Raw genomic sequence first — 27,589 nt, 5'->3', positions numbered from 1 at the left:
TTTTTTTCTCTGACATACTTAGAACTAAGTGTAACTAGAATTTACATTGGTTTATGTAAATTCATTTTATAGGTAAATTTAAATTAAGCTGATGTAGGGCTGCTCTAAGGTGAAAGCAATGTCAAAGCAGGAATTAAATAAAGTTGAAGTAATTCTGAAGTTGCACCTTCAGTTTGTTAATTACCCTACAGATAATCTTCAAAGGGCCCTTTTGCATTACATGCTGGGCAGAGGTGCTTAGAGTGGGAGTGACAGTGATGACAAGCTAAATGATGTTGTATCTAAATGCTTTTACAAAACACCTCTCCCTTTGTGCTGCCACTTCAGAGTAAGAAAAGGAAGAGATTACATAGGGGTCACCAGCCTTTTTACCCCATCCTCTCCAAAAAAAAACCCTGGCACCCCCCTGCTTTGGAAAGCTCGCACTGAAATACTGCCAGCCAGGCTCTGGAGAGGCATTTAGAGCTCCTGACGGCAGGCTGAGATAATAGTGAGTTAATAGCATAACTGCTGCTGGCTGGCTGGAAACAGTTTTCTGCAGTATTGGATTCAGAGGACAGCACCGCGTCTGGAAAAACAAACAGGAAAAAAAAAAAGGGATGGCTGTGGTGTGAGGGAGCAGGTGCACTGCCCACACAGTGCTGGAGCGTGGGGACGAGCATGTCTCCGGGAAAAGTTTCCAATTAGCTGTCCCTAAATCTGAAGCAGCAGTGCTTGAGGCTGTCAGAAAATAGCTCCGACAGACAATGACTTAAAGAGATGGATCTTCTTTAGCGAGACAGATCTTTAGCTTTCACTTTCAATTATCTGGATGGTTCGTGAACACATGCAAAAAGAATTGCTCATTCATATTAATGAACTGCATATGTATGTTTGCTTATTTTCTTCTCCTATCCTGCTGCTGCTTCAGGCAAGATATAATAGTTTTGGTTAGCTGCAAAGCCCAATTTAGGCAAATATCAGTGCTGAATTATGCAGCAGGCTAGCGGCTACTGGCTTTTCCTTCCCAAAAGATGAAATCTTTCCTTTTGTAGTTACAAAAGTATATTTAGTCCAGAATTATGGAGCACTTTTTCAGCTAAGCTTAGTCTAAAGAACCCTTGAGCAATTCCGATTGCAGTCAAAATTGTGGAAAAAAGAAACAAAACCTCAAATTACACTCTTTCCCCCCCTCTCCTCCCCTTCTACCACCGATCACAATTTTTACAAGTTTTTTTTTTTTTTTTCATCGGCAATGTACATGCAAGGTACATTTCCACATTTTGTTGCTGGCTCTTAGAGGTTTAATTAGGTTCTCAGCAACGCTATTTATACACCGACATTTTTCAAAGAGCTGCATGCTCTACATAGCTAATGAAAAAGGTGGTACAACCACAGAAAAAAAATTAATATTATTCATGGGATGTTGCAAGAGAAAATGGAGCAGTGGATCACATTAATTCCAGCAAATACTATTATTTTAAACTCATTTAAATGCAAGTCAAACTTACTGAACATATCATCCTAGAGAGCGACTAACATTTATCTTCTTGCTATAATCAGAGCAAACAGTCTTGGGTTAGGAAATTGGTCATAGGCTGACACTCACAGTTTGCAGGAACAGGCCATTAGTACAGCTGGCTCTGATAAAACCTATGGATACCACAGAGGAGGGGCAATTCTACCTTTATGTTTTATTTAATTGGAACTATGATTAATTGCATGCATTCCCATCTGCACAGAGAATCCTATGCTCACTGTCACTTCAGAAATACATTCCAGATCTGCCGTAAACTAGTAAATGCTACCCTGAAGTCTGTGTTTCCAAAACCATATGCCCACTAAACCTGCAGTCTTCACATTTTTCTACCTGTGTCTTTTAGTGGTAATTGGAGGCATAATTACAATGTCTATAAAAATAAATTGTTATCATGTTCCTTTGATATCCACTGCAATTTCAATGTAGAGAATTAAGCTGTTTTGCCCCACTCTAAATATTTTGACACATGAAAATCATGATCACATGTAGTACTTATGGCTATTTAACATGTCCCGATGAGGTGGGAACAGGCAGGAATATCTCTATAGCACTGGACAGGCTGCATTATATCCCAGCTCTTATATGACTCGGTGAATTATTTGACCCTTCTATAACTGTATTTTTTTTCATGAAATTGAAAAAAATCATTGCCTTTAGATGGTAGCAACAAAATTAATTTTCTTTCTCTTTCTTTCTTTCTTTCTTTCTTTCTTTCTTTCTTTCTTTCTTTCTTTCTTTCTCTCGCTCTCTCGCTCTTTCCCCTTCCCTTCCCTTCCCTTCCCTTCCCTTCCCTTCCCTTCCCTTCCCTTCCCTTCCCTTCCCTTCCCTTCCCTTCCCTTCCCTTCCCTTCCCTTCCCTTCCCTTCCCTTCCCTTCCCTTCCCTTCCCTTCCCTTCCCTTCCCTTCCCTTCCCTTCCCTTCCCTTCCCTTCCCCTCCCTTCCCTTCCCTTCCCTTCCCTTCCCTTCCCTTCCCTTCCCTTCCCTTCCCTTCCCTTCCCTTCCCTTCCCTTCCCTTCCCTTCCCTTCCCTTCCCTTCCCTTCCCTTCCCTTCCCTTCCCTTCCCTTCCCTTCCCTTCCCTTCCCTTCCCTTCCCTTCCCTTCCCTTCCCTTCCCTTCCCTTCCCTTCCCTTCCCTTCCCTCCCCTCCCCTCCCCTCCCCTCCCCTCCCCTCCCCTCCCCTCCCCTCCCCTCCCCCTTTCCTCCCTCCCTTCCCTCCTTCCCTCCTTCCTCCCCTCCTCCCCTCCTTCCTCCCTTCCTCCCTCTCTTTCTCTTTCTCTCTTTCTCTCTTTCTCTCTTTCTCTCTTTCTCTCTTTCTCTCTTTCTCTCTCTTTCTTTCTCTCTCTCTCTTTCCTTCTTCTTCTCTCTCTCTCTCTCTTTCCTTCTTAGTTGTAGTTATTTTTTTAAATAATATCCAATGATATCACTACATTGAGACTCTGGAAGCCAGCCAAGACAATGAAATACATTGTATACATATATGACCAATAAAGGTCAATACATGACCTTTATCTTTGAAGAACAAAAATAATTTTCATGTGTTGGCCAGTACAATACTGTCCGAGCACTCATCCACTGCTTATGTTCAACAAGAACGGCTGCTAATTTGGTTGTCATGACAACCACATCTCTACTTCCATATTTTCTTCCTCAAGCCCAATCTGTTTATGTACCTCAAAATTGTTTCAGCTTCCTACGTTAACCTCAGTAACCTAAATAAACTTTTTGTGACCAGAGGAGTGGAAAAAAAATAAAAGGAAAAAAAAAGGAAGAAAAAAAAAGGAAAAAAAAAAGAAAGGAAAGGAAAGGAATAGCAACTTACATTAGAAAAGATTTTGATTTTTTACTTAAGTATGTAATTGGTAGTTAAAAGATCACTGTTTTGTAATTCATGCTCCAATTATTATATAGGGTAATGTATCACTTCAAATGGCTGTCAGTATCTTAAAAGTTCAAATTCTAAATTTTAGAGCAAGAAAAAGTAGCCTTAGCCTAGATTTCTTTTGTACTTATATGCAGATCTACTATGTAAGGGTTGGGCACAATGTAGGTTCAAGAATGTTCAAGAATGTAGGTCATCAAATCCAGTATCCTATCTCCAATGTAAGCTAATACCAGGTTCTTTCAGGCACAGATGAACACAACTTGGAATTTCTGTTCTTTATCTAATCTAATCTGTTCTTTATCTAATGCCCATTCTTCTCTGAAAATTGGATCTGAAAAAGATATGTTGTGAGGTTAATTGCTGAATAGGAAATCCAGGAGGATTTGAACTGGAAAACCAATATATATATATATATTTTTTTTTTTTCACCATATAAAAATATTTACCCCGTTTTATATAACTGAACACAAGTCCTTCATTCCTCCCTCCCATTCAATACTAAATTTCCTTACTGTAGGTAAGTGTATTGCTTACTGATGTAGCAGTAAGTTGATGCTCCATCTGCTCTGCCCCCCAAATAAACAAACAAAATCTTTTTGTCCCTTACCCTCCATGGAAATCACGCCTTGGAGCTGTGAGCTGTGAATTCTCCCAATTGGAAATAGTAATATTTTTAAGATGTGGATGAGTTAGAGAAGATATCATTTTCCTGACATCCTTTGCTAAACTAAAAAGCTCTAATAGTTTTATCCTCCTTCAGCTTGGAACCTTTCCATGTCTGAAACTATTAGATTTTTTTTTTCCCCGTCAAACAATATCTGGGTAGAATAAGAACATTCCACATGGTGTTCAAGAAATGGCATGCCACTTACACATACAATATCACTGGGATACCTGCAATTATGTTTATCATCCCTTTCTTTGTAAGAGCTTTACACCGTCCTTGCCTTCTTGATTACCACTGTACACAACAGATGTCTTCATGCTTGAGTAATCATGACTCATTCACAATACATCACCGCCACAAGAACTTTAACTTACTTCATTATCACTGTCCAGTTGTCAAAACTGAATTTCATCTGCTATCATATTAAGAATCGGCTACCTCTATACAGCTCTGAGATAGATAATATAAACTCATCAGACAAATATATTTGGGAGATTGCTTCACTATCCTATAGCTGTTTTCACTATTTGCTACCTCTAAACATTTCTAACCTCTGAAACACTTCCTCTCCCCATCTAAATGCTTGATTTGGCAGCTGCAGAGCACTTGTTATAAAGACTTTATGAAAATTCAGCTATGTTTATGGGAATGAGAAAAAGTAATGTTCCAGAGTACGCCAGAAAGATCTTCAAACTGGAAGGACTCCAAGTATTAAAATACGAAGGCATCTAAATTGTATCTTCTTGCATTTAAGTTCAAGCAGTTTTTAAGACTACTGGTAACTAACATCATTAAAATGCCGAAGTGTGAACATCTCTGGAAACAAAAGTGAAATTCCTGAGTTTGAGCCAAAATAGACTTTGTGAAATGGAAAATTATGACAAGAAAATTGAAAGAAAAAATAATCAGAGAATGCAAAGGATTTTTTTTCACAGCTAGCAAGCCAAAAATGTTATCATTCACACAGATGTCCTTTAACCACTGTCTAGTTTCCTTTGTACAATTTTAATGACAGAAAAGCACTATTTACATACTACTTTTTGCCTGCAACATCAAGCCTGTTTTATTTTCCCACCTCATTTCTTTCGTTTTATATTCTATCAAGTCAAGTTTTTAAAAATAAGTATTTCATTATGTGTATACTCAAGCTATTGTATAACTGAGCATGATGGAACACTGTTTTTGGATTATTATTATTATTATTATTATTATTAACAGCATTGCTTCCTGATCCCAGCACAGAGGGCTTTTCCATTTTTCTATTGGTTATCATTTGGTCTGCCCTAGCATTTTTGCTGTGATGGAGGGGCTTTCTACCCCGTGATGCTAGGAATGAAAGGAAATAGTGGAAAGATGCAACGGAGTGGTTAGTAGTACATATATTTCAAAGACCTACCTGATTTTCATAGAATGGATAGATAAGATTTAGGCCAGAATCACTTTAGGAGTAGCAGTTAAAAAAAAAAAAAAAAAAAAAAAAGGTTCAAGGAGGAACGTGTTCTACGGACTGAATATGCTCCTAAAATCAAGCTAGAATATAAACAAAGATATTCATATAACAGAAGAAAATAAAGAAACAAATGAAAACAAACAAACAAAAACCAAATACAATCTGGAATTTTGTCTCTGTGAAATTAGAGTCAGGTGTCTGATATTAAGGATAGGAACCATAGGAGCCTTGTATCTCTGTATGACAACCAGTATTTTCCAGCCAAGCAACCAAATGAAGTGTTTTACACTTTGCTTTACTGAACAGTGACGAGACTGTACATAATCTGGTAGTAAAAAATGTGTTGTGGTAAAAGGCAGAATGCTTCAGTTTGTGTAAATATTTGGATCAAAACAGATCTGTTAATGTTTCTATTACAGAAGCAAAAGGTCTGAAAACCTAAGGGAACCAATTGCCAAGTCAGAGAGAGAACTTACAGACTTGATAATTGATGGGACTTGGAAATTACTGCAAAATGCTCGAGCAAGTCATATAGAGAAATAGATCAAATCTAAGGGGACTAATTACGGCTTTGAAGGCATGTAAAAATAAATGGAGTTTACAATGAGTGGAGAATATGGCGGCTCATTTTGAAACTTACAACGAGCAGATTTCTATTAAAAATACAAATTAAAAACTGGAGAACTGCACGGATCAAAATCAGCAAGTATACTTAACATTCAAGAAAGCTTGAGAAAATTAACTGAGCAGATTAAAAAGACTACAGTTTTACTAAACTTTCTGCTTAAATGAAAGATCAATTAATAACAGGACAACATGAACATGGGTTTATCAAGCAATAGTTTATCAAGTGATTTAGTCAGCTTATTCAAAGCAGGAATGATGTGGCTTAGTTTTTGTATCATTCTTACCAGCACACCGAGAGTAGTAAAAGTATGCGAAAGTGGACAACAACCATCAACACAGTGGAAGCTCATATCATTCCCCCAGGGAATGCCTTACACAAATTATATATAAAAATGGTAGGATATGTAAGGTTATGGCTACTGTGCTTCATATTGGTAATTTTTGCAAGTTGGTAACAGGGTTGGAAAAAGGGTCCTAGTTTGAAAATTCATTAACTAGCACCTCTTAGACCTTTTTGTTCATAAATGACTATGATCCATCAATGTAACACTACTATGAAAAAAAAATATTACAGCTTTAGAATACATTACAGAAGAAGACTCTAAAAATATTATCTAAAATTATAATAAAAATAATCCACCCAGATCAAATATATATTTAAAGAGAAAAAGTATAGGGTAAATTAAAAACCATCAATCAGGACTTCAGAGCTCTGGGCATAGTGATCAAGGGTCTGGGAGCCCAGGTAATTTTTTCCTCAATATTTCCAGTGAGGGGGAAGGATGGGAGGAAGAGGAGCTGGATATTCCAAGCTAATGACTGGCTGTACTGCTGTTGGTGTCAACAGAGTTTTGGTTTCTATGACCAGAGAACCCTGTCTGAAGATCAAGAATTGATGAATAGAGATGCGGTCCACCTCACTAGGAGGGGCATGCATGTCTTTACTAACAGGATGGCCAACCTGGTAAGGAGGGCTTTAAACTGGGAAAGATGAAGGAAGGGGAAAGTTACATGGATGGGGTAGAGAGTAAAAAATGTCTCAAGTCAGGATGCCTCCAGTGGGTGCATGCAGCCAGGGAAGTGAGTGCAGGACATGAATACAAAGGATCCTCTTCCACCCCTCCCAGGAAACCTGTAGGGTTGATCACCTCCCTGAAATGCTTGTATAGCAATGCACGTAGCATGGGGAATAAACAGGATGAATTGGAGATCTGTGTGAGGTCACAAGGCTGCGATCTCATCACAATTACGGAAACATGGTGGGATAGCTCACATGACTGGAATGCTGTCATGGAGGGCTACATGCTTTTTAGGAAAGACTGGCCAGGAAGGCAAGGTGGTGGAGTTGCACTTTATGTGAGAAGGCAACTGGAGTGCATCAAGCTCTGCACAGGGGTGGATGAAGAGTGAGTTGAGAGCTAATGGGTAAGGATTAAAGGGCAGGCTACCATGGCTGACACTGTTGTGGGAGTTTGCTACAGGCCACCTGATCCGGAGGAGGAGATAGATGGAGCCCTCTACAGACAGCTGGAAGTAGCTTCTCAGTCACAGGCCCTGGTTCTCATGGGGGATTTAAACCACCCTCATGTCTGCAGGGAAGCCTACAAAGCTAGGCACAAAAAGTCCAGGAGGTTCCTGCAGAACACTGATGATAACTTTTTGACACAGGTGGTGGAGGAGCCAACAAGGAGAGGTGTGCTGCTGGACCTTACCACTTACAACAAAGGGCTGGTTGGAGATGTGAAGGCTGGGGGCAGCCTTGGCTGCAGTGACTATGAGATGGTGGAGTTCAGGATCTCACGAGGAGGAAGCAGGACAAGTAGGATCATAACACTGGACTTCAGGAGAGCAAACTGTGGCCTCTTGAGGGACCTACTTGGAAGAATCCCATGGACTGGGGCCCTAGAAGGAAGGGGGGTCCAAGACAGCTGGTCAGTATTCAGGTATCACTTCCTCCCAGCTCAAGATCAGTATACTCCTGTAAGAAAAAAGGTAAGGAAGGGGGGCAGGAGACCTGCATGAATGAGCAAGGGGCTCCTGGCAAAACTCAAACAGAAGAAGGAATTATACAGCATGTGGAAAAAAGGACAGGCCACTTGGGAGGAATATCAGGACACTGTCAGAGTATGCAGGGATGTGACCAGGAAGGCCAAGGCCCATTGCAAGGGAGAGTGATTGCAAGGACAACAAGAAGGGCTTCTTCAAATACATTAGTAGGAAAAGGAAGACAAGGGCCCACTGCTAAATCCATTCAGCAGCCCTGGTGATGAAAGATATAGAGAAGGCAGAGTTGCTGAGTCCCTTCTTTGCTTCAGTCTTCACTGCTAAGACCAGCTCTCTGGAATCTCAGACCCTGTAGACAAGAGAGGAAGTCTGGAGAAAGGAGGACTTTCCCTTGGCTGAGGAGGACCAGGCTAGATATCATTTAGGCAATCCTGACACCCACAAATCCATGGGCCCCACCAGGATGCAACCATGCATGCTGAGGGAGCTGGCCAATGTTATTGCTAGGCCACTCTCCATCATCTCTGAAAGGTCATGGAGAACAGGAGAGGTCCCTGAGGACCGGAAGAAAGCCAGTGTCGCCCCAGCCTTCAAAAAGGGCAAGAAGGTGGCTAGTCAGCCTCACCTCTATCCCTGGAAAGGTGATGGAACAGTTCATCCTGGAGGTCATCTCCAAGCATGTGGAGGATAAAAAGGTGATCAGTAGTAGTCAGTGTGGATTCACCAAGGGGGAAATCATGCTTAATCAATCTGATAGCCTACTGTGATGGGATGACTGGTTGGGTAGATGAGGGGAGAGCGGTGGATGTGGTCTACCTTGACTGCAGCAAGGCTGCAGTGACACTGTCTCTCATAACATCCTCATAGGCAAGCTCAGGAAGCGCGGCCTAGGTGAGTGGCTGGTGGATTGAGAACTGTCTGGATGGCAGAGCTCAGAGGGTTGTGGTCAGTGGTGCAGGGTCTAGATGGAGGCCTGTAGCTAGCAGTGTCCCCCACTGGTCAGCATTGGGTCCAGTCCTGTTCAACTCATTCATCAACAACCTGGACGGTGGAATCGAGTGCACCCTCAGCAAGTTTGCAGATGACACAAAGCTGTGAGCAGTGGCTGATACCCCAGAGGGCTGTGCTGCCATTCAGAGGTACCTGGACAGGCTGGGGAGTTGGGCAGAGGAACCTCATGAAGTTCAACAAGGGCAAGTTCAGGTTCCAGCACCTAGGAAGGAATAACACCAAGGACCAGTACATGCTGGGGGTTGACCTGCTGGAGTGCAGCTCTGCAGAGAGGGACCTGGGAGTCTGGGAAGACAGCAGGCTGACCGTGAGCCCTCGTGGCCAAGCAGGACAATGGTATTCTGGGGTGCATGAGGAAGAGTGTTGCCAGCAGGTCAAGGGAGGTAATCCTTCCCCTCTACTCAGCCCTGGTGAGGCCTCACCTGGAGTGTTGTGTCCAGGTCTGGGCTCCCCAGTACAAGATTACAAGATACAAGGTTAAAAGAAGGGGTTAGACCAGATCATCTCCAGAGGTGCCTTCCAGCGTCAGCCATTCTATGATTCTTTGGTTGAGGAGGTGAAGAAAGGAGACCTTGTTTTAAGCAGATTAAAGGCACTGGTTTGCCCAGCCCACAAAACAAACTTTCCCAGAAGACGCTGGATCACTTCAAATGCATCAAGGACTCGGGAGTTGAGGGGAAAATTAAGACAAAAAGCTATTTAACTTCAGAATAGAATCAATGATAGGTGTAAATAGATTTCTCTTGCAGATATAAAGTGTGTGATTCTGCAGCAGGCTTCTATTAGAACTTGCCTTGCACAGACAGACAAAAACAGGTTTGTCACGGAAATCACCCAGCTAGAAGTACATTCAACTTCCTCATCTGCAATAGGAAGCAAGTTACTTTGTCATTTAGGAGCTCCATTTTGATTTTTGCATAAAAAGGCTATTTTTGTAGCACCTAAGTTCTTCTAAGAAGTCCTGACATTTGACCAAGACATGGTCAACTTTTCAAGATTCCTGGTGTCACATCATTCTGTTACCAATGCAAATAAACACACTGGTTGCTCTTTTGAGATGCAGGGGCATACTCAGCAAGAAACAAGCTGTACCATATACCATTACACCTCACTATTCCTCAGCTGTGGCCGTACAGCATTCTTACTGAATCCTATATAGCTGCTTGGGATCTTTCCTCTGAGACTTTTCTTCAGTCCCTTCTTTGCAGCCTTTGCTATTTTTTTCCAATCAAAATCACCATGCTTCATAAAGCTTCGTTTTAGGTATACTGATAGATTTGGCAACAGATAGTATCATTTTTTTTGTTCCCAGCTCAATCACTTCAAATATTAGGTGGTGTTTAACTGCTGTTATATACACTTCTACTGATACTATCTGATAACACTATTATTAGTACAGATTTGAACTGTATCATCAGAACCTGAACTATTAAAAAGCAATCATTCAGTTGAATGGCTGACATGTTGCAAGCTATATTGAATACACTACTGGAACAGATGGGACTTGTTTTAGGGGAAAAGGTAAACCCGAAAGCATCACTTAATGAAAGCAACTCAGAATAGTTACCACTTAACATTATCATAAATAATACTAATTATTATCAGGAGTTGGACTCGATGATCCTTATGGGTCTCTTCCAACTCAGGATATTCAATGATTACGGTAACAGTAACAATTACTGGGTTACATTAGTGCATTTCAGGCACTATTTAGCCAATGAGGTAGTCATAAGGAAAGTGGAGATTAAAACAACTTTCTACCCATGCTGTCAACAGGACTGTTAATTTAAACATATCATGCCCCACTTGGAAGAGGTATCCTGACAGCATTCTTCAGTATTTTGATTGATCTCCACTACACAGGCCCAATGTTAGACATGACTTTGCATGTAGAGACTACAGCTTCAACTGTAAAGCTATCAATTCTTTCCAAACAGCTACTAATTTCAAGTAATATCAAAGTCTTGGTAAGATATTGACTAGAAAATGTTGGTAGCAAAAATTCAATGTTGCAGTTACTGTTGCTGTACTTGTTTTCAAGGCCACTGCATCATCTTAGTGTGAAGGCTAATGAGATCTGAAGGGCACACAGCAACAGTAATACAGCACAGAAAGGAGCTACAGTAAACACAAGCTCTTCAGAATGACTTTGTAAAAGCAAAGTCAAATAGAATGTTCTCAACTAATCAGCCCAAAATACTGAAAACACATGCAGCATGGATTATGGTGACAGTATACCTGTATTGTCAGGTTTACAGGCTATAATCTATCCCAAACAGTTATTCTCTGATTAGTCCAAAGACTATCAGAGAAAACCACATAGCTTAGTAAAACTACTTAAACATTCAGCCAGCTATTTTAAGTCCAACTTCAGTTTTGAGACTGGATGTTTCTATTTCCCTAGAATACTAGAGTTTAACTTAATGTCAACAGACTGCAATTTGAAAGGCTTCCCAGTGTAAACCAGTTGTAAAAAGCACTGCAAGAATTTCACAAAATACGCAGCCCAGGACCTTCAGATTTGACATTTATTTAGACACCTCCAGCATGGTACACAATTGCAGATATCCTTTTTTCCATTTAAAGTTGCCGTATAGAAGACTTCAACTCTGCAAGAAAATGTAGAAGAATTAACAAGTTTAAGGACTCTTAAACCTCTGCATCTAGAGCAAGCTATAGAAATAATTTCACCTTGATGATATATTTTAATTTTAACATGCTTTAATTCATCCACCACAAGTTTCTGCAGTAAAGGCCTTTACTTATATGAACGTGTACATTCCTAAGTACTCTAATACTGCACAGGTCCCCTCTTTATTTAAGTTTAAGGAGACAAAACCATCAGGTTGACAAAAGCATTATACAGGTGACTTTACAATTTGTGCCAATTCTGACATTCCAGCAATCGCTGTATTTCCTTCCAAAAACTAACACAGTCATCCCAGCTCTTCAAAAATACTGTTTCTCAGATTAGAGAATTAACAGCATCAGGTATTTCCAAAGTGGAATCAGTTTAAGATAAACAAAAGAGGACTTCCGAATGAAAGTAGCATACTTCCAGAGGCTGGAACAATGGCTGAGGCTTGTTTTGTCTTCAAAAATATCATCAGCATCAGTTAACAGCATCTGCTGTTAATGATCTTATGTTAAGTGCAGTTTGCACTACAAATAAATAGGAATGTTTTATGCTGGTGTTGTGGTTGTTTTGACATTATCGAACTGGAACTGAAGAGATTTCGTTTTCTGAGTTTTAACTGGCATATCAGAAAGCGTTTACAGTATCACAGATTCTCATACTGTTTTGTTTACATCACATATGCCAGATATCCATACACATTGTGTGAAGTATAGGTTTGTTTTCTCAAAAGAATTTTTTATAGTTATTAAACAATTTAGTACCGCTCCACTGCCAGTTAAACCAGTTTAAGACTATCAAGAAGCTGCACTCAGAGAGGTGTGGCTTTGGGGCAGTCAAAGTTCACAAATCAGTGAGTTCTGCAGCCCAGCAGAGCAAACTTAAGCCTACTCATCATTTGAGTTTAGAAGGAAATGCAAGCCACAAACTGTAAGCAACTGCTCTGGGAGGTATTAAAAGTTATAAAGCTTGTAAATGAGTTTAGATTCTCTCAAGCTCAGTTTTGATCACTCTGCTAGAATAACAAACAAAATCAGTTACCCAGTTAGTGCGATTACAGTCTGTCCCCTTCATTTCTTAAGAAGCTGGTGTCTGACTATAAAGAAAGGGGCAGCAAATCCACTTCCAAAGAATGCACACATTACTGCAAGTAATCGCCATTTGTTGTCCACAGAGAATGGAAGGTTCTAGAAGAGAAAAAATGAATTTTAGTTCTGCAATCAATATAGTACATTTTAATTACTTTCTCATTTGCTTGACAGCAGTGAGAGGCCTAGAGTGCTAACAGGTAGATTACAACTGACTGCAAATATTCATTCTCAGAATATTTTCCCTTCCTTTCAGGCCAATTGACCCCGTCCTTGCAATAGTTTGGAAGTGGCCTCTGGAAGTCATTTTGTCCAATACCCCTCCCATCACCAATTCACATTAAGGAATAAAGAAACCAGTTTGGTCAATGGCTTGTCCAGTCAACTGTAAATGTCTTGATGCCCCACAGACCCCACAGCCTCCAGGCAACTCTTTCCATTGCTTAATTATTTTTATTACAAAGAACGTTTTCATCATGTAAAGTATATGAAATTAAGCTTTAGATGTACATTTTAAAAGCACACTAAGCACAAAGGTACATCAGAAAGCGTTTACAGTATCATTGTTTCTCTTCATACTGCAAAAGCTCATCATCTGTACCACAGAACCAGAAGACTGCAAGGAAGGACACTAAAGTCATCTGCATCACCTTGCTGTGGCCATAACAGCACTATCTCCAGACTCCAAATCCCGTTGGATACCAGCTGCAGAAGTGGCAGCAGACCACTCATTCTGCTCCTCACAAGACCATCCAGCTCCCTGGAACCTTAAAACCCGATTAAATGCCAAAACTTTCCCGGAGATGACTGAGGGACGAGCTCACCTTGAGCAAGCCCGAGGCAGAGCAGGCCTCCATACAGCTCTCGGGGTCAGTCCCAGGCTTGCCTCCAGCCACAACCCTCACAACCCTCCCGCAGCCAAGCCCCCCCATCCCCATCCACGGGCCGAGGCCTGCCCCACGACCTTCGTGCCGCGCCGCAGCGGGCCGGAGCCTCCTCCATTTCCCTCACGGTACCTTCCCGGGCCCGTCCTCGTAGTGGCTCCTGCGGAGGGCGGAGGTGGCGAACCTGCGGACGCCGGCAGCCAGCATGATAGCGACACAGAGCGCTAACCCCCTCTCCCCTGCTCGACCTTCCCGCAGCACGGCCCGGCGCCCTCTGGGAAATGGCGGCACTGCAGGGAGGAGGGGAAGGAAACAGGAGCGGTACTAGGCGCGATGGGAGTTGTAGTCCTGGCTGTGATCACGTGGTCAGAACGACGGTGTGTGATTGGTCGCGAGGGGTCACCGGGCGTTTCGCCGGTGATGGAGGCCGGCCGCCATTTTGTGGCTGGGGTGCTTCCCGTGCGGGAAGAGGAGTGGCGGCGGCCCCAGGTGAGGGGCGGGAAATGGAGGCGGGCTGTGAGGGACGGGCACCACGGTACGCCACTCCGCTTACAGGAGTAGGCGTGACAGACCCATAGAACCTCAGTGTTACCTCAGGATAATGCTGCAGGTAGACGGGGTCAGATTTTAAAGGAGATTCCGAGTCCTTTCACTCGCTTGTAGAGCGGTAGAAACGGCAGAGACGCCTCAAAATCCGTGCTTGGTCTCTGCAGGGCTACATCCACAGGTCACTGGGCATCGGTTTAACCGGTGGCTATGGGTTTGGAACCGATAAAAGGCAAGGGAATGTAGGCGATATAAATAATAACAAATATTTTTTGTATTGCCAACTTTCAAGAATATAATCAGGCATATTCTTTGAAGGTTACGCTTAAAGTTGGACAATACAAGAGAAAATCAACACCATTCATGTTTGGAAAAGGAATAACAAACCCTGCAAAATAATTTCTAAAATGATTGTATCTGTCTCTTCTTCTCCACGTGCGTTGTTCCAAAGGCATGCTTTTTTTTTTTTTTTTTTTTTTTTCTCTCTCTCCCCAGTACAGTTTGATTCTCCAATTTCTTTATTTGTTGCAGGGACACAACTTTTTTTTTTTTTTTTTTTCAAAAGTTTTTCTACATAATTACATAGTATCTAAGGAAAAATCCTAAAACCAGGATTTTTTTTTTTTTTGCTTGTTAACATGACACATTTGTATAGGTGGGTTAATTGAACTGCAAATTTGAGCAGTGAGACGTAATTATGTTAGTTTCTATTTAGAAAATCTGTTTTGGAAAATAGGGTAATTAAGGAACAATAAGGAGCTGTTATTACAAGTTGTACTGAGAGGCAAAATCTATTCAAGCAGAAGACACAGAAAAGCAACGTAAAAAGTTTTTTGAATACTTAAAGTGTGTTAGGATGTATCTCTGACTTTCTTGGAATGTAGCTCTTGAATTATCTGTAATATAATTTAGCTGTGTAGTTATAATTGAGTGTTTTGCAAAAATAGGAATTATCACGTTTTTTTTTTTTTTTTTTGACCAGAAATTTTTTGCTTTGTTGTTCTGTTGACTGTATAGGGACTCTGTCGAAATCCATTTGGAAATTGGAATTTTGAGCCCAGTCATCCTCATCTATATGCTTATTGGTGTTGTCATAGAGCTTCAAGAGATCTGTAATGCAGAGCTTCTCGTTATGGAATAGTCACCTCCTCCTACTGTGGCCATGATCTTATTTATTCAGACATCTGCTTGCTCTAGAATTGTTATATATCTACTAAAATGTACTGTACAGCTTACAGCCTCACAATCATGTAGTTCTTCTTGGAAACTTTTGGAATAAATGTGTATTGTAGTTGCCACTCAAGGAACTTTTTAATGGGGAGCTTAACGTAATCATTAGTCATTCAGCTGGTTTTCATAATTTCTCTTAGGGGTTGTATGATCATGTAATTTGGTCTTGGTTATCTGTTAGTGCTTATTTTGTCCACAGATCTACCATAGGCTTTTCATGCAGGTGCTGTGCTGCGTCTTTCACAAAAGCAGACTGTAAAGTGTCCAGATTTCAGCTGGGATAGAGTTAATTTTCCTCCTAGTAGCTGGTATGGTGCTGTGTTTGGGATTTAGGATGAGAACAATGTTGATAACACACTGATATTTTAGTTGTTGCAGAGCAGTGCTTACACAGAGCCAAGGACTTTCAGCTTCTCACACTGCCCCACCAGCAAGGAGGTTGTTGGTACAGGAGGAGCTGGGGGGCACCCAACCAGGACAGGAGACCCAAACTGGCCAAAAGGATGCCCCATACCATAAGGTGTCATGCTCAGCAATAAATCTGCATGTGTGCGCGCACGCACATGTGCACTTTCTGCTCAGGATATGGCTGGGCATCGATGAGCGTGTGCTGAGCAATTGCATTGTGCATCACTTGCTTTGTATATTATTTGATCATTACTATTATTTACCCTTCATTTTCTGTCCTATTAAATTATCTTTATCTCAACACATAAGTTTTTATCCTGTGTTTCAGCTTTTCTCCCCCACCTCACAGTGAGGGTGGGGGGGATGCGAATGGCTGGGTGGTGTTTAGCTGCCTGCCAGATTAAACCACAACATACAACCTAAACATTTTTTTCTTTTCTGCAGTGAGTAATAGTACAAAGGATACACTTAAGCGTGTTTTTAGTGGACTTGTTTTTTGTGAGTGCTTCTTTATTCCTAGACCATTAATAGGCAATACAGAACTCTAGCACACCATTTTCCAGTTGGTAGATGTAGTTGTGGTTTAGCTAGCTGTGTTTCAGATCTTTTCCTCTCTCTTGTTCTGTTTTTAATTTTATGTGTCAGAGTTTACAATTCTTTTTCTTCACTTTTCAAAAATGCTTTCCTGTTTCTGCTAGCTTCCCTTGCTGATTAGCCCAGCCAGGCCTCTTTCTACCCATTCTCAAGCCTTTCCTAATTGAAATTAATACTGCGATGGTGCTCTGCTTCTTACATGGTAGTCTGCTTACCTTCTGTGGTCACCATGCCACCTACAAGGATATAATTCCTGGATTTTTTCCTCTTTTACCTTTTTTTTTTTTCTCTCTTCCTGTAGTGGATTCTATGTTGTTTGTTGCTGCTGAAGAGATGCTGAGTATAGGTGTAGATCAGTGTTACTCAGTGGCACCTCATTGGTGAAATTTTTCAACCAGACCAAGATCCTTCCTGTTACTTAGGACCAGGTAAACAGTTCCTTGTTTTAGTTTGTTCTCCAAGGCAGCAAATGCACAAAGCAATCATTGACATGGTTTAAAATTTATTCTCTGTTTAACATGACTGTGTAGTTTTTGCTCAAGGATATTTCATTCACTGAGTTCGATTGCAGTTCTTGTCCTAATGCTATTGTTATTATTATTTTTATTATTTGGCATACTGCAGCTGGTGTAGCCATCCTGGTGGGAAGAGTGGTGACACAATACTACATTGCTGTTACTGGACTTTGACCTTCCGTACATACAGATTTTGTTTTACTCATAAAGGCCATTAGTTGGGAAGAAACATGCTAAGCAGCCTGTAGTAGAAAATATTACTCCATCACTGTCAGAGTTTAGTCACCGTCCCTCCTATGCATATTGAATCCTGATACTACAGTGTTTTGCTGATCGACTTAATTCTGAGAAGTCTGTGATAGGTTGAGGTGTCATCATTTTCTTTTAGGGTTATGTTGCATATATCCACACAGATTAATGTTAGAAAGGACAAAAGCAGTAGATTTGGTATCCTGACTTCCAGATAATCCAGAAATCTTCTGGATGACTCTTACAGTGATACGGTTACAGGCTTTTATTAGAAATAGTAGTTTACTCCTATAGCTGATGGTTTGCAGATCTTTTCTATGTAGACATAAACAGAGATGAATTTTCAGGAGTAGCTGTTTCACTACTGGTGAAGAAATTCATATGACGACTCACATCTGTTTGCCTTCAAAATATGAACTAGGAAATGAAGTGCCTCAGCCTATTAACAGGCTACAGTAATGCTGTCCAGTCTGGGGTTTGAGAAAATCATGCAGGTAGAGTTTAGAGAAATAGACTCATTTGCCTTTTTGGCAAAGAAACGAAAGATACTACCTTTCAAATTATTAGAAATGTGATGTATAAATTATTATAAATGTGATATACTATAATGAGTGATATGTATACTACATATAGGTGAGTGATATGTATACTACATATGGGTGAGTGATATATATACTGTAGAAGGTAGTCAGGTGTCAGAATGGATTGTTGTAGGAGATAGTAATTTTTCCAATGGGTGCCCTTGTAAAAATACTGTCTAACACACAGACCAGTTGTGGGGTTTGCGAATGGAATTACTGGGTAAAATTCTCTGGCCTGTGCTATGTAGAGGGCCAGAACAGATTATTACAATGGAACGTTCTGGCTTTTAAACTTACAGATACTTGAATCTAGCCTTTTAATTTATATCCAGCTTTTTATATGTACAATTCTTTTTTCTTTAAAAAAAATAAATTATTAGTTTAGATTTCTCAGGTTATCTTCTTTATCTTCAATTACATATTATGTTTTTCTGCTTGTGAATATGACTTTCGTATGAATTCTTTCAGGTACAGCTTCTCACTGGAGCTCACTTTTCACTACAAAAAAAAAAAAGCTTTTCTTGAACTATAAGGAAAAATACAAGTAAGAAAGAAGAACAGGTAACTAAAGTAGATAATTTTGGATGTCTAACTTTTGTGATCTTGATGAAAGAAGCATAGAAAGCTTAGGGACATCTTAGCAGGGCCATCTGTTTCTAAGCTCCTTGTGTTCTAGTCACAGATAAAATGGTACCAAGATACAGGTCATATTGATTTTTCGGTCCTGTTTTATGAGGGGAGTAAGTGGGTATTTTTCAATACCGAAATTGTATGTGGTTAAGTTCAGGTGTGTGCATTTCATGAAAATATTTTAGTAGCATATATTCCCAACATTTTTAGTAGTATCATGGACAGTGGCCTCAGGACACAAAACAACTATTATGTAAGACATATAGGAAAATATGGGTTTTCTTTAGAAATTATCCCACATATTTGTTGGCAAGATAAACTATTTTGTGTAACAGTTAAAATTAGAAGTCCCCTCCCTCTGGTTGTAAGGTCAGGATGAATCACCTGTAACTGACTTATTAACCATAAGCTCAAGCAATTATTAAATTTCAAATAATGAAAGGGAAAGGTTGAAAATAAGCTATAAGAGGTGGTATATAATTGATATTAGTTACATATTCATAGTAAAGATGTAGGCTAACAGAAATATCTGTGATGGAAATAGGATAATTTACCAGTGTCTCACTCTAATTTCACAACTGTAGAAGAGTTTCTTTCATAACAGTAATTTAGCTTACCTTGTATATGACAGGTCTATTTTTTAGCAAAGTGAATATTCTGAACTTTAAAAATATACTAAGAACATGAAGAAAGAATAGTATTAAAAATGATACGGGGATCATCAACTGAAAAAAGAAGTGATAGCTTGTGAAGCATCTGTATTTAACACAGTGAAAGGCTGAAAAACTGGAAAAGAAAAGAAAGACTGTTAGTTTAAAATAATTCTTACTTTAAGAAGTTACTTTCTTTGCTTCCAAAGATCCCCCGTAAGTCACTGGAAAGTAAAATCAACTAGTAAGAGGAGTTGTCCTATGGAAACAGTTACAATACAGTTGTAGACATTGTTAGTATAAGGATGCTTGTGACAGAATGTCACTGCAAGGGGTGAGATCTTTTAATATTTTATTTTGGTTATAGCTGTTAAAAACTGCTAAGCTTTCAGATGTGCAAGCCTTTTGTCAGGTTTGAAACTGATGCAGTAACTTCTGAAGATATATACAGACTGAAAATAACTTATGTAAGTCCCAGTTCAAAGGATGATGGTTGTTTTTGCCAGGTCTTTTTTATTTTATTTATTTTATTTTTTTTAGTGGACCATTTCACAGATCCAGTTCACTATGTAGCTGTACAAAATCTTATGCTGGTCCACAGAAAGGTGTAGAATAGTTGTAGCAATTTAAAGTTGGAAATGGGAGGGGATAGAATTTGTGCTTTTCTTGGTAGCTGCATCACTTTATTTAGGCAAAAAGTTTGTACAACTGTACTTTCAGTAATGAATACATATAGTCACCTAAGGAGAACTGAGAGATTATTTGGGATTAAGACATGAGAATATTATTACATGCACAAATTAATTATTTACTGAGTTGCAGATTCTTAATGTTCAGTGCAATTATAAATTTTATTTCCCAGGATCATCCTTGATGATATTCAAGCTAAGATACTACTCTGATAGATGTTACAGTATGTTGTGATTCTATATGCAGGTTTCAATTTATCCTGACATGTTACAATCAAGAAGATAAAATCATTGGGGTTTCTTTTTGTACTGGAATATCTTTACATGCAAAAGTCTACCTCACACTTCCGTGTGAGCCATCTGCCTTTTTGTTTTATTTTGTTTTTATCAATTGCTGCTCCACATATACAACTCAAGTTTTTGTTTAGAATTGTGTAATTAACATTAATGACATTTTACAATTATTGTATCAGACATAAACGTTAAAGAACATTAAACAGAAATAAGCAGTTAGATTTTCTGTTTTCAACCTGAATTGAAATGCTATGGTTTCTCTGTTTGAAACCTGAAAGAGGGTCTATGTGTTCAAATTTGGTCTGTTTGCTCTAGTTTGTTTACTATTTGTACCAGTTTGTTTACTGTTAGGATTGCATTTAGAAGTAACACAGTACCAGTGTAATTCATATTCTTAAATCATGACTATGAAAGTCATAGGAACTTCTTTGTGGCATTCCTGAATATTAGGCAGACAAGTCACTTGTAAAGACTGTAGCATCAAATCTTTCTGAAGAGCACAGGTATTATAAGAAGTTGGGCGTACATTTATGGATTAAATGTTGCTTATGAAAGCAGATTGAACGTAGATCTACCTGGTAGTGCTTAGTGACAATATTGCAATGTACCTAGATAAATTATTTTAACACAGTGGGGGATTTTTCAAAAATTGCTCCTTCATATAAATGATTCCTTATGGATTTGAAGTCTCATTTGTATATGCAAAAACATGGTTCACAGGCAAAAATGAGCGTCTGACAATAATGTTTTACCCTGACAGATTTTTTCATTAACCTCAAAGCCCTTTCAACCCTTAAATTGTCAGCCTCTTAAAGCCCTTTAATTGTATCTCACAGAAGTTCACATAAAATAGGTATTGGAATGTTTGTTATATGGAATCTATTTTAGAGGCTTTGCAAGAATCTGTCATGTAAAGGATAAGTCAGAGCTACTTTATAGTATTCATCTAGTTTTGAGGTCTTCCTGTACAATGATGTATGTAAAGCTCCCTTTTTGTTGTCAGAGACACCAAGACAGAAATGATTTATAATTACAGTGAGAACCATTGTAATTGCTTGCATTTTGAACTATCTCATTGTAACAATCTTGGCTTGGTTGCTAAAACTTTTGTTTGAAGGAGCTTTCCTGGCTATTGGAAAATCTGTGAGCCCTGCAATCATGTTTATCCTAAATATATTTGCAGGTGCAATGCTCGATTTACATAGCTAATAATAACCCAAAATGCCCTTAATTTTTCTGCCTCATTTATACTGTCTTTCTCTCTCTCTCTCTCTTTTTTTTTTTTTTTTTGTGTGTGTGTGTGTATAGAATTTAACAAGGGATTTATGGATAACTTTTTTTTTCTTCTCTCTTTTTTTTTTTTCCTGTCAGAGGGATTAGAAGTTGTCTTACTGTTTCTTCCAGTATTGTATCAAGGCAGTATATATTATAGTAGGCTAAAGTCTGTGATATTGTGGGATTCTGGGTTAACTGAAAAGCCTGGTGTAATGCATAAATGCTGTTGAGTTTTGAAGAAGGTCTTTAACCTACCTAGGAATTTTTTTTTTTTTAATTATTATTTTTTTTCTCTCCTGTGGATAGTTAAGAGACCAAATTATACTCAAAATTCCAAATCAAGAGGTTGATGTACAGTGAGTTTAAAAGGGCTTGTTAGTATACCAAACCTGACCTACTTTATACGTGGTAAAGTGGTATCACATACATAGCATGAACACAAATGCTATTGGTAGGAAGAGGTGCTTTACATCAATACAGGCATTCCTGTCAAGTATACTGAATTATGTTAACTGTCAGTTTCACTCGCATGTTTAGACACTTATGTGCAGATTACAGCTTGTTCCAGTATACGTACTTTAATTAAAAAAAAAAAAAAAAAATACTTCCACCACACTTTAAAGCAGATTAGTGATACCTATTTATTTACTATGCCTAAAGTAAGTATTGGTAAATCTGAGTAAAAGATCATAAAGAAATATATCTTAAACTCCAGACATTTGGAGATCTTAGTTTAAAAGTAATACTTTAGTACTTGATGGTGAAGTATGGTACGAAGAGGGAGCTGGGCTTAAGGATAACCTTCAAAATTTTACCTAGCTTCTTGAGTTTTTCATGTTATGTATTTTTTTGTCATGTTTACAGCCTAAGTGAAGCTAATGTTATTGTGCTATGTGTGAATGTTTATATGCCTCCTTGGATAAAATGTGAACCCTCCGGTCACTTTCAAATATATTTGACAAAGGATACTACAAAGTTCCTGTAATCACCATGAAAAAGAAATTACAATGTATGGGAAAGAAAGATTGAGAAACATTTGAAAACTGTGATCAATAGTTGTTTTTTTCCTTCCTTCCTTCCTTCCTTTTTTTTTTTTTTTTTTTTTTTTTAATCATGGTAGCTATGTGTTCTATGTGATTACCTCTGGATTTAATTGGGCAAATTAGGCTGCCCTTGAACATTAGTTGTTGAGCCTAACAAGGGGAATGAAGTTTGCCCAGGCTAAAGAGACTGCAAAAGTAATAGTTAAATGTGTGGAGTAGTTTGCAGTGAGAATTTGTGTTGGTGGAAGTATGATTATCATTAGCGTGGACTGTTTGTCCTTTGCTATTCGTTTATTTATTTTTGTCTATTTTAACTAGTCTAATAAAAAATGAAAAAAAAAAAAAAGAGAAGCTAAAATGTTAAAAGTTTTGAAAATATGTGCCTGGCATTCTGACTGTTACTCAGAATAAAATCTTGCTGGCTGCTGAGCTTACTCCACAGTATGAGATGTGAATAATCACCTGCTGAAGTTTTTTATGTGTACCTGGTGAAAAGTGGTTCTAGCAATAAAAGGGTATGTTTATTCACCTGAAGTGAAACTACCTGGATTTAAAACAGTGTGAAGAAATGCAGAGGCTCATGGTTGAGGTTGACAGGGATGTAGCATCTTCCCTCATTATGAAGACCCGTACAGTGTGAGGATGATGTAAGCCTTGTGGAAGGAGCACGGCCTGCTGAGAAGCGATCAAGTCCTTTAGATGTTATGCGTGCTCCAGCCGATGTCAGCACATCCTTGCACCAAGAATGTGTCAGGACTGCTTAAGGGTAGAGGAGGCAGGTGGTCAGAGCTGGAAGCTGTTAGACAGGAGGCTGAGGGGGCTGCCTGTAAGCTTGCCTGCTACAGAGGACACACTTAATCTGTTTTGCTTGTGTTTGTAGGGGGAGCTGAGCAGTCATGCACCGTGTGGGTGCTGATGACTCAAGGAAGACGAGCGCCTGGGAGACTAAACTTGTGCCACGAGGCAGGAGTCCCACTGACCAGTGTCTTCACGATGGTGTCTGAAATAGTGCTTCTGCTGTGACCAGCCTGGCAGGCAGGTAGAGCTCTGGCATTGTTATGCAAAGATCAGATAACAGAGTGCAGAGGAGGCATGAAAGCAAGTGGTTATTGTACAGGGACTGCAGCATAGACGTAACCTGCAGGTGGGATATCTAGGGAATGATGTGGCAGCTGAAGTGTCATTTGCTTAAACTTCTGTTCACCTTTGAATTTAGACCAATGTTATTATGTTATTGCATAATGTTTTGGGGAATAAGGGAAAAGAGAGCTGCAATTAATTTGAGTGGGACTTATGAAAACCTGAGCTGATCGCAGGCTCATTGTCCCTTGATATTTAAACTGATTAGCTGGTTAGTATTTCTGTGAGAACACTCAGTTTCAAAGAAAACAAAACAAAACAATAACAACAACAAAACCACAAACACCTGGTTTCAAAAAAAAAAAAAAAGAAATCAACAAAAAATTGCAGTTAAAATAAATGGAAATGAAGGTGGAAAAAGGAAGATTTTTATATTCTTTATGAAAAAAAATGCCAAACTGAATCTGCCTGCAATTTATTAGACCAATTTAGTTACATCTCTTGTTACTATTGTTTTAAATACATTCAGCATGCACTTTCTGGTTTGACGTGTTCAGAAACTTGTTGTTAGTCATAAGCAATAGCTCTCTGTATTATTAAATTTCTCTCCTTAATAGCAGTAGATTGTTCATTGGTTAAGCAAGTATTACTCTCATTTTTCTTGTTGTCAGACTATAAATTCACTTGTGACAGTCCATACACAACAGCTTTTAACTGTGTGTTTTACAAGGATGCTGCCAATGGAATTACTTCAGAATTACATTGATAAAAGAGTAGTAGCTGGTGTTTCTAAAAAGTATTTTTGAGATACCCTAAGCAGACATGTCAGTGTTGACAGGAGGTGAAATTATGTGATTTCAATTTTGACATTGCTGAGGATTTAAAAAGAATTTAATATCTTAGTTCTCAGGGCTCAGAGCTGGATCTTCCATCAAAGCCTACTTCTAAAATATATTCTCTTGAGCTGCAGCATTTTTTTGAGGAAGATGGCTTGTCCATCTACTGACAGTCGTAAGGCGAAATAGTGAGCTGCTCTGCTTTTCCTTGGGGCAAGTGGAGATCCTCTGACAACGTGCTGAAATACTTATAGATTCCGTGGTAGTGATGATACTGATTGGGTGGTTTGCTTATTGTTAACCTCTGTACTGAGGGTTCTTTAGAGGACAAGGCTAATGTGGCTCTATTGCTTCACAGTGATCTTATTGTTACATATATAGCTATAAACCTATATATACGTGTGTGTGTGTATATCTGCAGTGTATATATATACTAATATATATATTAAAGAAAAGAGAAGCAGCATTTAATATGAAGTCCCAGGAGTGTCCTTCTTGTTTTCCAGAAGCAGTATTTCTCCGTTCTGTGAATATGGCACCTTAAACTATGTGCATTTCTTATCTTACTTTGATTCAGTTACTAACATCTCAGTTCAGTCAAGATATTTTATTTACTGGAGAGCAATTCGCTCTCTCCACTGACCTGTCTGTTTTTGATCTCTGCTCTAAACTTTGGTTTTAAAGAATGTTTTTGTAATATGTTGGCTAAATTGAATGTATCATCTATACATAATCATTATCTCGAAATATGAACTGTTCAAAATGCTGAATGCAAAATAGACCGATGGTTTCTACTTTATGCTGTGTGTCAGCATCACTAGGTCACTTTACACCTTTGCTTATGAGGTCAACAAAGAGCTATTGTCTGCCAAAACACAGATTTTTTTTTTTTATATTTGTTTAAGAACTGGCTGTGTTCGGTCAGCAGTCAGGCATGCTGAAGAGATAGTGAGTTGAATTTTATTTGTGAATTTGCTGTGTAATTCAGGCAGTAATGATTCATTAAAAATCAAGTTAAAAAAAAAAAAAGGTAAAAAATATCAGGCAGTAGTGATTTGCCCAGAGAAGCTGTGGCTGGCCCATCCCTGGCAGTGCCCAAGGCCAGGCTGGATGGGGCTGGGGGCAGCCTGGGCTGGTGGGAAGTGTCCTGGCCCATGGCAGGGGGTGGCTCTGGGTGGACTTTAAGGTCCCTTCCAACCCAAACCATTCTGTGATTAAATATGAAGTTAAAATGGAGTGATAAAGAAGATGCTTTGCATTACTACAAGCACTAACAGGATAATTTATTTAGTACAATCGTATCTTCAAAATGTTTTCAACTATCGCCTAACCATAGTTTCCTGGATTTCCACAACAAAGGCTGTGCATTGCTGCAAACACAGCCTAAGAACCCTGCTGGAGTCAACTGGAATTGGGCTCTGAACTCTCACAATGCTGCAGCCCTCCATTCCTGAAAACTTGCCATATAAACTCAACATAGGATGCAGTTGTTCCTTTGTACCTTAGTGTGAACAAAGTAAACATTGCTTTCTAGTAGAAAGATATCTCCTTATTTTTGTGGGGGAGAAAAAACATGCACAGTGCATTCCAGAGTAGAGTTCACACAGAAACAAAATCCAGTTTACCTTCCAGGAAGTCACCTGAATACGTCACAGGAACAGAGTGCTGCCACAGGCTGTGGCAAATGATGTGCTTAACATTCCCATTAGGAAAAAAAAATCAGTTACTTGGCTCTTGAGCTGTGTTGGCAGCTTTGCACAAACTTTGTTGTGGAAACTGTTCTGTTGTTGGTCTGTTGTAGAAGGCTAAGCAATCAGGAGGGTCATTCTTTAAGGCTTCTGACCAATAGCCTCTTGGACACCAGTCTGTGCTAGAACCTGGTTTGTCCATGTCTGGATGTCAGTACATCTTTTACCTAACGCTGCAGGAGTCCAAAGGGATTGATCTTCAGAAAGCCTTAGAGCTCAGACCCTTCTGCCTGAACTATTTGCTGTGTAAGGAAGTTATGTATTGCTAAAAGACTGTGGCAGTCTCTCTCCTTAAATTTAATGCAGATCCCTATTAAGGATGGTACTACCTTGGGTCCTGAAACAGCCACCTGGTGTTATGAAAATGCAGATTTGCCCTTCTTATCTCAGAATGCTTAAACTGAACTCTCTGTACATTCATTTGACACTGATCAATCACCTGACAGAATGCCTAGAAATGCTCTCTAGAAGTGAAAAGACTTTTTGTACTCCTCAGGGTATGGGTTTAGTAATAGAATGCTAAATCTGGGAGAGATGGGACAGCTTGATAGTGAGACAGACTGCAAGTCCAGCAGGAAGGGAAATGAGGCTAGAACATGTGTGTTGGTTTCCTTTGACGTGGCCTGACTGTGAGAAGGAGTGGTGTTACGGCTCTAGCCATAGAGTCTTTCTCCCCCTTTCTTTTCACAGTTTGGAAGCCAGTCAGTTCTCCCAGTCAAGCTTGTGAACCAGCACGCAGATGAAGGTGTGTTTGGATGCAAGTGGAAATTGACGCCTGAGCATTCACGACAGTATGGAGATACTAACGTTTGAGTATTAGGCCCTGAGGATGCATCCAGTACCTTGCATGAAGTCTGTGTAGAACCTGAAACTCCAAAATCTCTATTCAGAGCTTTACTTAACTATTTACCTTTATTTTTAATCAACCCAATATTTACTCACACAATTAAAAAAAAAAAATCCTCTTAAATGTCTGAAGAAATACACCCTGGAATTGATTGTCAGTGAATTTACTGAGATTTTTCATCCTATATGGCTCTAAATTATCAAATGTTTGGTGTATTTATTTATCAAGCACTGTGAAAAATTTCTGTTGCTTGAAAGGTATTTTTTTCTTTTTTTTTGTTTTTCATGTGTCATCTTGATCTTATTCTGTGTCTTGAAGAAATCTGTGCAAAGCTTCTCTGAAGAATTTGATAGTTTCAGCAGCTTGTTGCTAGGGTCCAGCTCTCTCCTTTGAAACAATTTATTTTGTGAATGACAATTCAATACATTTTATATAAGGGAATTATTACAGGCTAGACATGGAGATAGCATTATTATTATTATTTTTCTACCGCACATACTCAATTGCTTCATGGAATTTCATTTCACAGCTGGAAACTTGACTCCTGACTGGAGTCGTATGATACTTGCAGTTTTTGCTTTGACTACTCAAGTGTAAAAATGGCTAACT

The 27,589-nt window shown here is 39.3% G+C and overlaps 2 non-coding genes and 1 pseudogene across 2 annotated transcripts; 1 reads left to right on the top strand and 2 right to left on the bottom strand.

Moving 5' to 3' along the window:
- Positions 1-12,416: 12,416 nt before the first annotated feature.
- On the bottom strand, positions 12,417-12,478 carry LOC118256349 (small nucleolar RNA Z39). Its single transcript, XR_004781208.1, has one exon. It is a non-coding gene; the product is annotated as a small nucleolar RNA Z39 (small nucleolar RNA).
- Positions 12,479-13,418: 940 nt separating this feature from the next.
- LOC118256350 (small nucleolar RNA Z39) lies at positions 13,419-13,482 on the bottom strand. Its single transcript, XR_004781209.1, has one exon. It is a non-coding gene; the product is annotated as a small nucleolar RNA Z39 (small nucleolar RNA).
- Positions 13,483-13,982: 500 nt separating this feature from the next.
- LOC118256342 (phosphatidylserine decarboxylase proenzyme, mitochondrial-like) overlaps positions 13,983-27,589 on the top strand; it is a 49,208-nt pseudogene continuing 35,601 nt past the window's right edge.

The sequence above is a fragment of the Cygnus atratus genome, chromosome Z (assembly GCF_013377495.2).
Source record: "Cygnus atratus isolate AKBS03 ecotype Queensland, Australia chromosome Z, CAtr_DNAZoo_HiC_assembly, whole genome shotgun sequence".
NCBI lineage: Eukaryota > Metazoa > Chordata > Aves > Anseriformes > Anatidae > Cygnus > Cygnus atratus.
Note: the sequence above shows the minus strand (reverse complement) of the source record. Positions and strands in the feature narration are given on the sequence as shown.